We start from the raw sequence: 14475 nt of genomic DNA, 5'->3' as shown, positions 1-14475 counted from the left end.
TGATGGGTTGGCCCGCTGCTTGTGTAGGCATCTTATTCGACATCACCACAATTTTTTCTTACAAGATTTTAAGCCTTGCGGTCAAGAGCAACAGATTCTTTGGGAAGTGACGAATCCAATGATACCAATTTTACCTCATCAGGTCAGTCATTGACCTTCCAGGTCAGGTCAAACTAAAGAATGTTGCTGTTTGGGGTCACCGTTGCCCGTTGGAATATCACGTGCGCTGCTCATCATGTACCGATGACGCTGCCGTATTGTGGTGCCAAGCCAGCTAGAACCTCTTTGTCACACTATCCGACTAGGTTTTTGCTGGCTGTGGTCATTTCAGGTCAAGTTAGCTCAAGGTCAATGACATGTGTTTGTATGTCTGTGTGTGTCTGTGTGTACGAGTATACTGATGTGTGCACCGACTGTGAATGTGTCCATATTACATGAGATCATGAACTGAGAAGCTTTTGCCAAAAATACAGTCAAAGAAACTTCACGAAAGTAAATTCAGCTTGCCTAAAACGCAATATTTTTAGACGACCTAGGTTGACCTTGACCCTGACCCTGGCATCTCTACATCATTGAACAACATGTTCCATGATAGGTGGGAGGTAAGACTGACAAAAAAGGCCGAAATCAAGGTGTCAAAAGCTCACAAGACCCAACGCCAACGCAAGATATTGGGTATTTGTCATTTGGGTTATGACATTACCTGAAGAATAAGGTCATATCTCCGAAACCAAAAACCACAGAAACTTGAAATTTTCAGTGGACGCTAAAAAAGGATAGAGCAGCAGCTATACGAAATATCCGACTTCTAGCAATCAAAATGTTTAGTGCAGAGCAGAAAAAACTACCTAGGTCGGGGTGGGGGTGTGGCAACTACTGCCCCCCCCCCCCCCCATGTGCGGACGAGGATTACCTAAGTAATTTGAATATCAGGAAAATAATTTATTAAATCAGGTATTCCAACAGAGTCCCGCTTTTTTATAGGTGACCTCCGATTTGTGTTGCATCTAAGTTACCCAGGGGGCCTCTTATTTGTAATTGTAGGTACAGTACAGAGAGCCTCCTACTTCGACTACTTGCACAGAGAGCCTCCTAGCGTACATACGGCTAAGCTTCTACAGGTCGAGCGCCGGTCTCTTGTACGTACAGAGAGCCTCCTACTGTTACAGAGGGCCTCCTGTTTGTCTAGGGGACCTCCTATTGGTTAACGGCGCCTCCTATTTGTCCAAGCGGCCTCCTATTCGTCTATGGGACCTCCTATTTGTCCAGGAGGCCTCCTGTTTCTCCAGAAGGTCCCCTATTTATCCAGGGGGCTTCTATTTTCCAGGGGGCCTCCTCTTTATCTAGGGGGCCTCCTACGTGTTCAGGGGCCTCCTATTTGTCCAGGGGCCTCCTATTTATCCAGGGGTCTTTTATTCGACTAGGAGTCTCATATTTGTGCAGGGGCCTCCTATTTGTCCAAGGGTCTCCTACTTGTCCCGGGGCCTCCTTTTTTTTGAAGGGACTCCTTTTTGTTAAGGGAGCCTTCTATTTGTCCAGGGGGCCTCCTATTCGTACAGAGAGCCTCTAGCTCCTACTTGTCCATGGAGCCTCCTATTTGTTCAAGAGGTCCCCTATTTGTCCAGGGGGCCTCCTATTTGTCCAAGGGACCTGTTATTTTTCTAGGGGGCCTCTTTGCCCAAGAGGCCTCCTATTTGTCCAGCGTGCCTCCTACATATTCAGGGGGCCTCCTATTGGTTAAAGTAGCCTCTTATTTTCCAAGCGGCCTCCTATTTATCCAGAGGGCTCCTATTTTTAGGGGGCCTCCTCTTTATCCAGGGGGCCTCCTTTTTCAGGGGGCCTCTTAATTGTCCAGGGGCCTCCTTTTGTGAAAGGGGCCTCCCATTTGTCCAGGGGGCCTCCTTTTGTGAAAGGGGCCTCCTTTTTGTCTAGGTCTAGGACCTTCTATTTGTCCAGGGGGCCTCCTATTTTTGCAGGGGCCTCCTATTTGTACAGAGGGCCTCCTACTTGTCCATGGGGCCTCCTATTTGTCCAGGGGCCTCCTTTTGTGAAAGGGGCCTCCTGTTTGTCTAGGTCTAGGACCTCCTATTTGTCCAGGGGGCCTCCTATTTTTGCAGGGGGGCCTCCTATTTGTACAGAGGGCCTCCTACTTGTCCATGGGGCTTACTATTTGTCTAGGGGCCTCTTATTTGTCTAGGGCCTCCTATTTGTCCAGGAGGCCTCCTTCTTGTCCAGAGAGCCTCCTATTTCTCCAGGGGACTTCCTGTTTTCCGGGGGCCTCCTACTTGTTCAGGGGGCCTCCTACTTGTTCAGGGGGCCTCCTACTTGTTCAGGGGGCCTCCTACTTGTTCAGGGGGCCTCCTATTTGTCCAACAGGGCCTCCGATTTGTCCAAGGGGCCTCCTATTTAAACAGAGAACCTTTTATATGAATATCGGACCTCCGTTTGCAAAGTAGCTGATGCGTCTCGGGGGCCTCCACTATTGGGGTCCCAAAATGACAATTGGGGTCCCAAATGTTCGCATTGGGGTCCCACATGGGACCTCGAAAGTATACAAAGTTACACCCATGCTCTGACATCTGTACATCGCAGAACAACATGTTCAATGATAGGTGGGAGGTAAGACTGGCAAAAAAAAGCCGAAATCAGCGTGTCAAAAGCTCACAAGGCCCATAGCCATCGCAAGATATTGGGTATTCGTCATTTAGGACAGGACATGACCTGAAGAACAAGGTCATATCTCCAAACCCAAATGCCGCAGAAGCTTGAAATTTTCAATGGACGCTGAGAAAAGATAGAAAAGCAGCTATACAAAGAAAATCAGGTTTCTAGCTTTAAAAATGTTAAGTGTAGAGCAGAAAAACTAACTTGGGGGTGGCGACCCTCCCCCCAGGTGCCGGCGAAGGTTAACCCTCACACTTTCTGGGGTCGGCTTACGGCTAGATTCCTTGCGCAATGCTGTGCCGTTAATTTTTTTTCTATTATAAAGGCATTGTGTTTTATTGTCAAAAGTGAAAAAGCCAGAAATTTTCGTCGATTTCGGATGCCGCGGGGGATATTTACATACAATGTCACCCTGCTGGCCTGGATCCACCAGTAGGGTCAGGTGACCTACCATTTCTTTATCGATATTAAAAAAAAAAAAATCATGGCATCAGAGCTGTGACGAAAAATAAGTGGCCTAAATCCGACGAGAAAACTGGATTTGGGGGTACCCCATGTTTGGCTTCTGAGCCTCTGGTCCCCCAATGAAAATTTCTTAGAGGAGGCCCTGGCGTGGCTCGTAAATTACCGCTTCCGCAATTGGAGGCCCCTAATTGCTTGGAGGCCCCCACTAAATGGAGGCCCCCTTGGACGTTTGGGACCCCAATGGTGATGTCAAAGTTTCACCCATGCTTGCAGAACAGCGAAAGACGCAGTAGACTAGCATGACGTCGTGGCAGAGTTACATATTTACATGACTTAGCAGTCTGCAAAAACCGCTGAGCAGGTTTGAGCCGCATGAATGGTGAAACCCCATGGCAACGCCCGATAGAGTGAAGGATCGCTGTCCAAAAAGTGGAATAATCCCTCTGACACACCATCGCCAAAACTGGACTAATCCAGTTTGTACATCACCTCATGTCAGACAGACACACAGACCGTGATTCGGGCCTGGACGCGCCCCTAAATCCAGCCCTGGCGCCGCTGCCTAGTCCCGCGACACTGCATTCTCGCCGCACTGTGTTGCAGCTTCGAAAACAGACAGGAATTCGTTCATAATTCAAAGGCAGCGCTGTTGATGCGAATCGCAGCTTCCGGCGCGCAAGCCGCTCCTTCCGGCTTAGAAATAGCACGGGCGCCGCGATGCAGCCTTGCGGTAAACCCTGGCTCCGGCGCCGACAAGACAAGAGCGTCCGCCGAAGACCGCCAAAGACATAACTGGGAATCTGCGCTAATGAGGTCTTATGAACCCGAACCGGTGAGGCATCTGCCCTTTTCCGAACACAGAAAGACCCGGTAAAGTGACGGATTCAAGGAGGATTCAGCATCCAGGAACGTAGACTTTAGCGGTGCTTTCTGAGGCAGCATCAGCGAAGAACTTTGAGGCGGCCAGGATGTCGAGAGGACTAATGAGAAAAATGGATAGCATCCTGGCACGGCTAGGTTTTCATGTGAGCTCATTCTAGCAGCAAAGCCGGAAATGGTAAAGGCTTCGACGCCTTTTGGATGAAGGGATTGAGTCTGTTTCTTGGCCATGGGTAGAAATCAGGGCAACGGTAAAGAGGCTTTGGCGCGTGCTGGTTTCAGGAAAATTCTAGGGCTAGTCACGCGCATCAGAATGCCTTCTGAAAATGACTTCCAATGGCATGTTGCCTGAATCGTTTTGCATTATAGCATAATCAAATAAAATGGAGGCCAATTAAAATGCAGCTCTCCTGAAATGTTACTTACTTCCTTCCGGTGCCTGTCTTCTTTATAAAGTAGATCACTTAGCAAAAACAACACAATTCAATAACAACACAATAATAATAATTAAACACACAATTAAAATAACACAATTCAATTCAATATTTCATTTACAGAAGAGCAAGCTCTCCACACTAAGAGCCCAAGCCAATTACAAAACATTGACATGCACCACACGCACGAGATACTGCTCTTCTACACCGTTCCGCGAAATGTGACTTGTCAAGAATTAGTCGAGCATCGGTCCTGACACATTAGAACACTGATTGTCGGCAGCCTCATGAACCAGTGGGAAGGTCACTCAAGCGACAATATCGGCGTCACATGGAGAGAGCCATACCAGCTACCTACACCGTCACGGTGCTGCTCGAGGAACAGTACCGTGGCGGCTACTGAGACATAGACAGAGAATGTGGCAGAGACAGACAAACTGCTACTGAGAATTGAGATAGAATTAGAGACAGACTGACATTCTAGCTACCTGCGACGGCGCTGCACCCGCAGGGGTGAAAGGTTAGAGAGGGACAGGAACTTGGAGGTCACACACACACGGCAGAAATAGAGACTGAGACAGATACTAAAGGGACAGAGACCAGGCAGAGACTAAGGACAGCTGCTATGACAGACCACTGGCGGTCGCAGCCGCTAGCAAAAGGGGGGGCCAAAGTCACACTCGCGGGACATAACATTTATCCGTCACCGGGAGGGGGGGGGGGGGGTGATCGGCTAATTTTTTACGTTCACGAGGCGCCGCACAGTTGGAATTACTTATGCTTCATCCATCTCATTCTTGCGTGAAATCTTTGAGCTCAATTTAAGGCAAAATCACCAGTTCCATTTACCGTCTCACGGTGTGCCCACCGGTCGGGCCGCTGCACCATGACGACGGATCGGTGTAGCATAGGTATACTGGAAGGTCAGGCACGCGGATTCATGACCTTACCACTATACAACAATTCGGAAAAGTACAGATAGGTAGGTACCTCTTGCTAAAAAGTTCAGATACCTCTTGCTTTGAACAAGCATGTGAAACCCAGAGAGCATTTTTAGACCATGACATTTACCCATATAGGTACCTAGTTGTGTGGCGGCGGGAGAGAGTAGGTACACCGACCTCTGGAGACCCCCACAGGTTCCGAGCTTTCAGAATTGGCAGCTGAGGGCCGCGCGCGACTCCTGCGGGGCTTCGCAACGGCTCTGTTGGGGCTCACTCAACCTGCGTAGTCCTACTGCTAAAAAGACTGGCCCTGAGCCATAAGGACTTCATCAGTCTCTGCCAGCCCCAGGACCCACACCGGCTCATGGGGACCTGACGTCGAAAGATGAGGGAATCAGCGCGGGACCATCAGGACGTAAAGCAATTTAAGCAATCTCGATCAGGACCAACGTAAGGCTGTGCCGGAGACTGCGTGAGCCCTCTGATCTTCAGAAACCCACCCATGTATGTTTTCATGTAGAGGCCAGTTTAGGGCCCTCAGAGACCAGTACAGGGCCTGCAAACTACAAAGGCCAGTAGTTTGAGACCATCAGAGATCGAGTTGGGCTCTCAGAGGCTAATGTGGGTCCTTACTCATTACAGGCCACCATGGGCCCTCAGAGGTCAGCGTGGGGCCCTAAAAGACCGGCATGAGCCGTCGTTGGACCCCAGAGGCCAGCAGAGGGGCCTCAAAGGCCAAGATGGGCACTCCTCAGAGGCCAATGCAGACCCTTAGAGGCCGGCATCGGGTCTTCAGCAGCCAGTGCGGGGCCCTTATTGGCACCTAAAGGTTCATCTTGGGACACCAGAGACAGAAATAAGGCCACCAGAGACCGGTGTGAGACCCTCAGACGCCGGTTGGGACCCCTGAGGCCAGTTAGGGGCCCTCATAGGCCAGATGTGGGGCCTCAGAGGTTAACGTAGGCTCTTAGCGGTCAACGTGGGCGCTTGACCGCCACTGAAGTTCCCTCAAAGGTCAGTGTAGGACGCTCAAAGACCGGTGTGGGAGCTATATTAATAGCTTGGCGTGGTTTTTTTAGCCTCGTGACGATCGAATAATTGCCAGGGCCCCATACACCTATATGGGGGCCCATTGGTTGTTTGAGGGGGGGGGGGGTCAAATGATATGATAGCCCCCTTTATTGACCTTTGGGGGCATGGCCCTGATGCCCCTACCCCGGCCCCCCGCGACCGCCACTGTGTACACATTACACACATGCCTCTGAGATTACATACTAGCTCATGCAAACTCTGTGCAGGCCCCGAAGGTCCCACGCTAATCCTTAAGAAACCAAGCCGGCATACGGCATCACCACCGGGCTTCTGAGGTGCACAGCACCAACCCTTGAGGTCTTACTTTAGTGTCTTGGAGCCAATCTCCTTTAGCAGGGCCCACCCGCCACTGCCGAAGAGGGTCTCATGCCAGCCATTGCTGAATGCTGGGCCTACGAGAGCCTTAAGTAAACCCACGCTGATATTCCATATAAGATCCGGCCATACTCGTGAACCGGTGCCAGCGACGCTGACCGCCAAATTGACAGAATGCGAAACTGAGCCCACTCATGAGTGAAATTTACGTCCTTTGATGGCGCAAGAAAGAAAATGAAACATACGAAAAGCTTTTCTAGGACTTTTGTTCGATCTGAAAGGTGGGGCCAAAAGATAGTATGGCCCCACCTTTCAGCACCGAAGGGGGGGCCATGGCCCCCGTGGCCCCCCCCCCCCCCCTGCGACCGCCAGTGACAGACGATGACCCAAATATGAAAAATCCACGTCAACCGACAGACAATATCGCATTGAGCAGACAGGTATGGTGGAAAGGCCTAATCGGATGAAGACAGTAAAAAACAACACGTGCTCAGATGCAAACAACACAGTTATTTGTTCAAAGAACACCGCAGACGACCTCCACTGTCAAACAAATCCAAAGACGAAGTCAGCACGCCTGGCTATGCACAGAAAACACATGCTCACGAAATCAAATTACTGCAAAAACAAAGACGATCTTTATCATTCGCGGTTGATTCAAATTCGTACGTCACGCCCGGAAGGCACATCAATTAAAACAACAGAGGAAATCGTGATACTGGATAAATTGGCCAACTACCCATTGAGATTTCCGATTGTCCAAACTGCATTCATGCGCTTGAACACCGGATGTTCTTGGATAGATATATCAGACCCCGGAATCCCGTAGCGATGTGTTGCAAAGAAGTACGGCCATGCGATCGATATCCTGGATGGAATTTCACTCATCACTGATAGGAAATTACAGTCATCATGCATTGATTGTTTACTTTATTGAAACATAAAACAGCACTGGAGATTATCAATTGGTGGCGTAGAAGCTCTAAATTCTTGTTTCGATGTAATGACGCCCCATACCAAAGCGACAAAAAAGGGAAACAGCAGACACAAAAGCGAGATACCCGTAGTTGTGATTCAATCAAATCAAAAGCCAGCGAACAAAATTCATCTATATAATCATCTGAAATTAGATTTAGAGCGACTGGGCAGCTTAAAAAAGAGCACGAAAAGGCGAAAAAAACTGTAGCTAGCAGTTGTGTCGTATCACATAGACAAAACCTGCTTAGCACGACACTGTGCACTATGCATAAAGCATCTATGCAGGGCGTTTATCCAATACCTACCCCGGCTGAAAATGGGATGGTATGAATGGATGGGTGACTGCATAATACACTGATATATGTTGACCTTGTGATGAGTTTCTTTTGTCGTTCTAGCAGGCGTTCATAAATGAATGAAGCAAGGATATGGCCAAAATAACAACCACTTTTAAGCTAACAGCTAAAACGAATACGGAAACCAAAGCATCAGAGAAAAAAGACAAACATTCCACTACGAACACGAAACCAGCAACTTCATAAAAATCGACCCCAAAGTTTCCTGGTTGAGTTTTTCGGCGGCTACATCATCTCTCCCCCACCTGGCTCCGGCGGGTCTACTCTCATGAGTCACCAGGCGGGGACGTGACACGGGCACGGTCTGCGGCCCGTGTTTGTGTGTCTGTGTGCGCGCCAGACTGCCGCCCGGTCAGACAGCCGGCGCGGTCGTTCGTGCGTGACCCCCCACCCCCCACCCCCCCCCCCCCCCCACCGGGCGACCCGGACCGGTCAAAAGGTGAGACATAGAGGATTCTTCATGGCTCCGAGTGGAAGATAAGGATATCTTTTCCAAGCGGGTTACTGAAAAACCGAGCGACGAAGGAGCGAGGTTTTTCTGTAACACGCGAGGAAAAGATATCCGATCTTCCACGAGTGAGCCATGAGGAATCCTATATCTTTCTATGTTGAGGTTTATTCTTAATTAAGAAAATAATATATTAAAATGCATTCATCCATGTAAAAATAGATTCAGAGTAGTTTGTTCTTATTTCATAAGTTTCATCCATAAACAACCATTAAAAATGTCGTTCGGTTATTGACCCATCATCACTTGAACTCTTTATTTTTCGTTATGAACCCTCGAGACCTTATCTTTGCATCTCAGAGGGATGCAGAGATAACAAATTCTTATCTCTGCATCTCAGAGGAGTGCGAGATAGAAATATCCCTGCACTCTAGACCCAATGGCAAATAAACCTCAACTAGAAAGATATCCAGAGCAACGCCAGGGGCTGATTCACAAGGGATGGCGGGGCGGGAACAGTGGGCAACAGGCAACGGAGCTGTAATGTAACAGCGAGAATCGCCTTTATCGATTTATGAAACGGATATACTAGGAAATCCCGCACCTTCCAAAAATTTTGAGGATAAACCGCATGACCACCTCACATTTCCTCAAAATGCTCAGACAGCATGTCACTCAAATGCAAAGAAAGCCAGGCTGGCTCTCCCTTGAAAATATACCGGATAGCAAAACTTCCACGGACGGATGCTTTAAATAAGTGCTATTTTACCAATTTCCCGAACCATGACAGCGTAATTTTAAGAAAACATTTTCCCAGTTCTTACATGTTAACAACCAGAATCTTGAAAGATTGAATGAAAGACCATCCACAAATAGCTGCCATCGACACAACCGCATTCAGGCTTCCCCAATGACAAAACGCCACGCCTGCAAAACCACGTTCGCGTGCGCGCTTCTCACATAGCTGCACGTGCATCTCATCCAATTCAAAGATTCTGACATCCGCACAGCACTGAAAACACTCATTTCGTGTCCTCGTGACCTTACAAATCGTGTCCTCTGCAAAAAGGCGACCAGCTTGTAATTCGCATCACTTATTTGTCCTTGATCCTGTCAAATCGCCCCTCCCCCTCCCCACATACTCACTCTTCCAATGTCCGAAACTGAATCAGTCCAGCCCGAGTCCCCCACAGAAGCCTGGCCATTTACGATCAGAGGCAAACTTCAGAGCGTTTCAGGTCTTCCCAGCGAACCCTCGCGGACCGCTCTATTTCAGCGAACAACGCGTAACGTCCGTCCGGCCTCTATTCAAGTCGTCATCGAATCACCGGAACAGGTCACGAATTCATAAATCAGGCCACGGCAGCGGCCTTGCAGTCGGTTGGCGACGAGCGCACGGGAACCCCGGCTCGTGGCCGCCGCCGGCCGCCGCCGCCGCACCGCCGTCGCCGTCCACCGCCACCGCCGCCGCCGCCGCCGCCCACGAAGAGCGCCCGGACAATCCCACCAGCGACGCTGAACTCAGTTCCGACAAAGTGCTCATAATCACTAAGCGGCTCATCCTTCGAGCTCCGCGCCGCCGACTATCATTGCAGACGCGGCCGGCGACCGACAAAACGGTCCTTGTTAGCGCTCGAGCGAGGGCTCGAGATTTATAGTCTCACCGGCGGCCTTTCAACTAGCCGCCACCGTGTGCCCACCTGTGCTAGACAAAGTCATACCGCGTCATTAGTCCCATATATAAACCCCACATTACCCCATATATAAAACAGTAACCGGCTAGTCAGAAAACCGAGCCTGCAATCAACCGACTCTCCTGCGCGGAGGAGCCTGATTAAAGCATGCACGCGCTTGTTCACGACAGGCACCTCTGTTGGGCAGAACCGCAAGTCTGCGGCTCTCGTCGAGACAGGCCACGGCGAGGAGACAGGGTCGAATCCAGCCGCCGCACAGCCTTGCCGCAGGCGGCTATTGCACCGTGTGGGTCGAGCAATGAGTGCGGCGGCGACCGGCGGTCGGCGGGTGGCCGGCGGTGGTTAGTGGGGGGGGGGGGGGATGATTAGCAGCCCGTTTAGTCAGACAGCGGTCGGTCGGTTGTGATCTTATGACTAGAGGTGGGGATGGAGGGAAGCAGCGTAGGTGGCCAGGTGTGGGGGAGGTGGGGGGGGGGGAGCGGAGGGGAGACGTTTTGGACAAAAGTCGTAGGAGGTTATGAGTCAGGAGTCAGATAATTCTCGTGTCTTTTAGTCGGTAAGTCTGCAGCAGCAGCAATAAATGTGCTATCTGAAAGGTCGAACACGTGTCAATTCTGTTAATACGACTGCTTGTTCAACCGAAATACGTTCTTTAAGTGGAAAAGCCTGCAACGCCTACCTTTAAGGAAGGCTAGTTAACTTGAAAAAGAAAGGAAAATGTATTTATCTATGTAAAAATGGCATTAGCGTAAAGGTGAATCGTGTTTCTCGAGCAGTGCCATTTCGAAATAGCGCTTCTCTCTAATGAAGATGTCCCCTTGTTTAATGACATTCTTAATGGCTCTAGACTCGCTTAGACCAGACTCTAGACAAGTCCTCTCAATAATTAAAGAAAACGTCACCTTTACTTCTGAAGAGCCTAATATTCCTGGTTTTCCTAGTAGGCTTTCATTCCGTTTTGTCGTTCAGCCACATAAAAACAATGTGGCAGTTCTGACAAATGTTTGGTCCTGTGCTGAAGCCCAATCGGCAGTTGATATGAATTTGTTGACACCAGCACTGGCTGCATTTTGGGCACCACCACTGACCGCAGGACAGTGCCGTCAGGAAATCATATAGCTGAGTGGCTCAGCCCTGAACACTGATGTCTACATCAAACCAAACGCCAAACAAGTCAACAGCTGACAAAACGTGCAAGTGAACTATTTTAAAAATGAGGTCGCAGTCATCTTGAGGTTAATCGGGGTCGTCCATAGCATAAAATTATCAGCCTTGCATGACTATCAACCTACTGATCACGAACTTATGTCCTGCTTAGAATAAAGAAAAAAATACAACTTGAGACCTGGAACAAGACGCATACAACGGTGCAAGCACCATAACGAATACAATACACCGACATCACCTAACATACGCTAAGGTCTTTTCCACAAAAACTCATGTTCATAGCAAGAGGAAGCGCCACTTTCGGCAACAACAAATGCTACAGCTAAAGCGATGACAATGAGCAGACGGGTAAGCACCAGGGACAATGACCCACCCCTGTAATCTGGCATGGGATAGAGTAGATAGACGCTGCTAGATTGTCTGCAGCCCAATTTGTTTAGGACCAGGCTGGGTGGTCACATGAAACCCTAGACGGTCATTTGGATGCTACCTTTCTACCGTGAGCTTGGAAATTGTGGTGGACGATATGTGTAGATAGATGACCTAGGAACTTACAGAGCTATTCAGCTCAAGGTTCATTTTTCTCCAGTCACCCGATATTTCCTTCTAAGTTTGAAAAAGCATACAATTATAGCAAAATATTCAGGTTCATGGGGGCTCAAGCTCCGTAACGAGTGTTAACCTCCACTGAAAAAGTTGCAAATAAAACACAACGTTGGCCTTTAATGCACTCAAATGTTGCGTGCAGGGACCGTCGATAATTTGGAGCAACACACCCCCTCATCCACTGCAGAAAATGAAAATAACTGTGTCGACACGCTATAGCATGATGGCTGGCGGATCTGGGACGCGACATTTACGTGCCAAGGACGATCAAGAACCAGAATAAGGAAATGAAGGATGGAATAAGGAAATAAGAAAGATATAGAGAACACGGTCCGTTAACTCTACCAAAGCTGAACACAAGTGGCATGCTGAATTCGCCGAGTTCGGGAACGAATACAAGTAAAACCCAGGATCCACGCCATAGGGCTACCAAAGAACAGCCAAAAGTCCCGTTTGGTAGGAATGTGAGCGCACCACACCTTCGCCAGCGAAGGTTTTCAGACAAGTGTTATGCTAATGCTGACCTGTGAAGCAACGTACCCTTACAACCCTGGCCTCAACACGAAAAATACAAGGAAGTACACGGCCATAATCCGTACCAAACTCCTTCAAACATGATGCAAAGCAAAAATGCCCATGACATGGTGGTTTCCTCTGAAATCCGCCGCAAATGTTGCAGCTATATCACACGAGCTTGAAAGAAATGTGAATTATTTTTGCATACGATCGCTGTAATCAAGGAAGTACGTGCATATACGGGAAACGTCTTCGAGTTATTAGGTGAGAAACCGATGTTCTGTCACAGTTCTCACGCGCGTCAAAACCGCAACACCCCAATGACGACAACTGACCCGTTTTAGTGGCTTTTTTGCGTGACCATTCTGACGTAACAAGGTCGAACAAGGCCACTTTGGGATTTAGCATATGACGTTGAAATGAAAAAAGGAAGAACGTTTCTAAACCTTGCATGACCTTGGCAGTGCTGATGGCGTTGATATGATTGTCGTCGAAACAGATCCAATTCGGCGATGGAATGCTGAGCAATCTAATAACCTTCATAGCTGGGGAAACAACATCACACGAACGCAACATTGTGTAAGCATTTGCAATTACAGGTCAGTATTGCGTCGGGAGAAAAATATATATCGAGAAGAGCCGACAGTGATAATCACATTGTACGTAATTATGACTTGGTTTCACATGCAAATACAGATACATCAACCAGCGCGTTACATCTAACACAACGTCATCTAAGACAACTACATCTACATCATTACATCTAAGCACAGCTAACGAAGCAGAACTCGTACAAATTTTCATGGGCAGTCATTGGGCACAATTAGCAAACACCAGGCATATTGTTACTTACCAAGAAGACTGCTTCGTCCCGAGGATGAAGATGACTCGAATGATTCTGAAACAAGAAGATACACATCAGTTATGAACAAAATAAAAGAGAACGATGGGCGAAGAATGGAGATTGACTAGGACCCAATCGGTGCTCGTACAAGTCGCAACTTTCGATTTTGTATGTCTGTAATTCGTAAAATACATCGATTTATTAATTCAACTCTACTACATGTTAAAGTTAATTATGATAAGGCTTAGTCAGGACGGAGGTTTCAGAGTACCTAAAGGTGGATGAGCAAAATAAGGTAAGCATCGTCATTCAGAGTTAGTTAACACTTGCGCCCATGTGGAGCTCGATTTCCGTTGACTACCAAGAACCAATAACCACAGGACTACCAAACAGTGACTGTCACATTACAGAGCAATACAAAAACGACACATTATAACAAAAATGGCCACTGAAGGAGCAATACGATCGCTGGCTTTGGCAAGAATTCAAGTGTTCAGAGAGGAACACGCCAAAGCCCCGGTTCACATATGACAACTTTCGTGCACTCGAGGATGTCTCATCAGGAAACAATGGGCTCAGATATTGACCAAGTTCGCGATACAATGCCGTGTAAACTTTGTAACCAAGCAAGAAACGGAATGAAAACGAAAATAACTTCAATCATGTAACAATGACACACTTTTTCGCTAAATCCACTAAGCTACCGAAACATGCATTGCTACACTCGATAGAGAAAATGCTGTTGAGCGCATAGCAACTGTCAAGCGAGGAATGAGCCAATAGTTGACACGAAATTCCTCCGAGAATCGTGACCAAGTGCTACGAAGATCCACTCAGAAAACGAACAACACTGAAAAACCGTCGAAATATCAGCGTTCGAATTGAATGAATGGCTCGGTGAACACTGTCGCCCAACACGCCAAGGTTACTGATGGCACAGAGAATGTGTGTCGTTCTCAGGCGCATCACGGCCGGGGCATGTCGATGGACTAGTGGAAGGCTCAGTGTCACTCAGCAGATCAGCCAGTAGGTGGTCCATTCGACTGAGCATTGGATATCACGTACCCAAGAAA

General features: G+C 48.4%; 1 long non-coding RNA gene across 1 annotated transcript in view; it reads right to left on the bottom strand.

The window, feature by feature from the left end:
• Positions 1-14475, bottom strand: part of LOC122394238 — a 50556-nt gene that overhangs the window by 9738 nt on the left and 26343 nt on the right. The window contains exon 3 of the long non-coding RNA XR_006258829.1: positions 13412-13456. This is a non-coding gene — a long non-coding RNA (uncharacterized LOC122394238). The remainder of the gene's footprint in view (positions 1-13411; positions 13457-14475) is intronic.

The sequence above is a fragment of the Amphibalanus amphitrite genome, unplaced genomic scaffold (genome assembly GCF_019059575.1).
Source record: "Amphibalanus amphitrite isolate SeventyFive unplaced genomic scaffold, NRLGWU_Aamphi_draft 000581F_arrow, whole genome shotgun sequence".
In the NCBI taxonomy this organism is placed as follows: domain Eukaryota; kingdom Metazoa; phylum Arthropoda; class Thecostraca; order Balanomorpha; family Balanidae; genus Amphibalanus; species Amphibalanus amphitrite.
Note: the sequence above shows the minus strand (reverse complement) of the source record. Positions and strands in the feature narration are given on the sequence as shown.